The sequence below is a fragment of the Diorhabda sublineata genome, chromosome 2 (genome assembly GCF_026230105.1).
Source record: "Diorhabda sublineata isolate icDioSubl1.1 chromosome 2, icDioSubl1.1, whole genome shotgun sequence".
In the NCBI taxonomy this organism is placed as follows: domain Eukaryota; kingdom Metazoa; phylum Arthropoda; class Insecta; order Coleoptera; family Chrysomelidae; genus Diorhabda; species Diorhabda sublineata.
In genome coordinates this window covers 27,289,388-27,293,058 of record NC_079475.1, presented here as the reverse complement: position 1 = coordinate 27,293,058, position 3,671 = coordinate 27,289,388, and positions in this window count along the sequence as shown.

Genomic DNA, 3,671 nt, shown 5'->3' with positions numbered 1-3,671 from the left:
AACTTATTTTTTTATTTTATTATTCCGTATACTCCTCAGTGTTCGAGAACACAATTTATTTTGCAGAAACTCTTCCTTTTATGGTTAATTGCAGTGGCAAGCTTTACAATAGGGATGATCGATATTGAAAAATATCGATGTCAACATCGAAATAAAAGTATCGATTTACGATATACATCGATTGAAAAACTGCGATGTATATAAAACATCGATATTTTTAGTAACTAACAAATCAAACAGTCTAGATTTTTTATGAAATGTATCTTTATTATATAAGTATCTGAAACCAAAAATAGTATCGTTCAGGCTGTCGTAGAGTTCTCTGTCGATTGATTATTGTCATTTTGTTCATGCATCTCAATTTCTGAAACCGATTCCTTGATACTTCTAACGGGCTACTGCATCTTGAAAATGTATATTTTTAAATCGAGGATCCAAAAGAGTGGCCACTGCAAGGATATTAAAGTGTTCCATTTGTAGCAAACGTTTCTTGATTTCTCCTTATTTTATTCTTTATTTTTTAATTTATCCCCGATTGTCTGTTTTGGTTGGAAACCTAACACCTTTAAAGTAAGTATTCTAGCGAGTGGTATTACTTTACTGCAGGTTACATATTTTTCACCACAAACTTCACGAGTAGTTGTTTCTGTTGGTCGTAAAGTCTCAAACTTTACTTAAATCAATAATTAGTTTTGCATTCAACATTTCTGGTGCACTGGTGTGGTCATTAATAATGTTATTGATTGCAGGGCGCAGTTTTAAAAATCTCTATCATATAAAACGTTGAGTCCCATCGAGTGGACACATCTTGGATTAGTTTCAAGTCGGATTCTCGTCTTAATTCATCACTAGCAGCAACACATTGTTTAAACTATGTTAAATTTTTTTGACAACAGTTATTTATTAGGTCAGGCAAATTAGACGTTTTATCAGTGGATTTTGGTGCGGCCAAATTTAACATGTGATCACAGTACACAGAATATGACGACTTCTACCAAATGCAATCTCGGCTTCAATGGCATCAATGACAACTGCCACAATTTTATCATGTACAATATTCCACTCACTACAGGTCTTCAATAATGTATCTGCTATGTATTTCCGCAGTATGAGATTGAGTTAAATCATAAACTCCTAACGATACAGATTCTAATTGTTCCTCCTCATTATAAAAAACTTCTAGTTTGCATTGTGTCTGTCCAAATATCGTGAAGGAATTTTGTACGATGGACTTTCTTCAAATCCAGAAAATCTTCTTTCTCTACAATTTGAAAATGTTGAGAGTCTTCACAGATCATGTATAAAATGCTATGTGTAAACTCAATTCCCATGGAGGCCATATTAGCATATTGAGATATTTTACTAAAACTAGACGTTAGAGTTGGTTATGACAGTATTGTCTTGAACTATCTGTGTCACTCGAATCATAATGACTGGAAACACCTCTCTGAAGATTAGGTTTACATGAAATTTCATCTGAACATTTTAAATATATGACTATCCGGCTTGAAGCAGAGTTAGGCTAAAAAAAATGTTTCCATTAATCAAGAGCTAATTGAACAAATTATACGTGAGAACCAAAGATAGGAGGAAGTTTTTAAGCGCCTTGTAGTTATAACCTTGTATTTGGCAGAACATAATATCGCTTTTCGAGGTTCATCCTCAAAGTTGTTCACAAAGAAAAACGGCAATTACTTAGGTTTAATCGAGTTGATTGGGCAATTTGATGATGTAATGTCAGATCACTTGCGGAGAGTAGCTAATAGCTCCTCCCATGTGACTCTTTTGGGAAATAACATTCAAAATTAGCTTATTTGTCTTATGGGGTCCGAAGTAAAGCAAGCTATAATGAAAAAAATTACTAAATCTAAGTACTTTTCTGTAATTTTGGACAGCACACCAAATATAAGCCACAAAGATCAACTTTCCCTGACAATACGATATGTCATTGAAGAAGATGATGTAAGTGGCAATATAGGCGTAGAAGAAAGTTTTATTGGCTACAAAGTTACAAGAGGATCAACTGGAGAAGCTCTCTCAGAATTGTTGTTTGAAGAGAATGAAAATTGCAATTTGAACATGAATGACTGTCGTGGACAAGCTTACGACAATGGAGCTAATATGGCCGGAATTAACAAAGGTGTTCAGGCTAGAGTCTTGAAAGAATATCCCTGGGCTTCATTTACACCGTGTACCAGTCATAGTTTGAATTTTTTAGTATCTGATGGTGCGAGGTCTTCTGTGAAGTCAACCTCACTGTTTGCAGTAATTCAGCGGATTTACACAATTTTTGCAGGATGAACGAAACGGTACTGCATAGTTAGTGAACATGTTCAGTCATTATCTCTAAAACAAGTTTGTGAAACTCGTTAGGAAGCAAGAATTTCTTCAATCCAAGCTATCAGGTACCAATATGCTGAAGTTAGACAAGCACTCAGAGAACGCGGACAGCGTTGACGACCCTAAAACATCATCAGAAGGTCAATCTCTGATTATCTTGGTTCAGAGACCTCGAAGAAGGATTGGCGTCCTTGATATCTTGAAATCCCCGTCCAGAATATTTAATGAGGCAGGAGGCAGGAATCAGCCTGTGCTCAAAATCAGAAAAGGTTATTGGTTCTAGGGGGTTCAAGAATTTATTTGAGGTTAAAAGGGGATCAGAAAAGGATAACAGCTCTCATTACATTTTCGGCGGATGGAGAGTTATGTCCTCCATATATTGTTTATCCCTATGTGAAGCCACCAAGGGCAATTGCAGAAAGCATGCCACCAGATTGGATTTTAGGGAAGTTAGAAAGTGGGTGGATGTGTGTTGATATATTTTGTGAATATGTAGCAAACGGACTGAACAAATGGATTCTAAGTCGAAATATAAAGAAACCAGTTTTGTTTTTCGTCGATCGTTCGCGTATGTCAATTGAACTCAGTGATTATTGCGATGAGAATGGCATCATCTTGTATGCATTGCCTTTGAAAGTATATTGGCAGAATTCTGTCAGAAATTGGCAAAATGGAAATATGAATAAAATATTATCCAAGACATTATTCGCTGTTTTCCAACAAGCTCTTTCAAAACATATCAGAGCATATCCGCCAAGGATTCAAGCGATGCGAATTGTTTCCTTATGACCCACAGGCAGTGGACTATTCCAAGTGCGTCCAAAATACGATGGAGAAAAATATGCAATTAGACGTCCAAGAGGCAGAACCAGTAAATGCGAATGAATTGACTCTGCCGATTTTCAAAATTCAAAACCTACAAGGTTTTGACGGCGTTCAGATCAAGTCTTGTGGAAAAAGTAGCAGAAGTGGATTGGATGCTCGAAAAGCTCCGAACATTTGAAAATGAAGTCCTAGCTGACAAGAATACTGATGATTATTTAGCTGAAACTGTCTTATCGGAGTATGAAATTAACTCTGATGGATTTCTCTCAGTAGTAAAAACAAATACTGAACCCACTACATATACCAATCTAGAGATGAAATCTCAAATAAATATTTTACAGATGGATGTCATAAAAGCAGGAAGTCATATTATTAATGGGGACAGATCTGTGGATACAAGACTAACTGGTACTGATGAAAGTGATGAGACTGGACGAATTTATAATGAATCCTCAACCACACCAAACATGATGATTAACGAGATTTTAAATAATCGAGAATCAGGA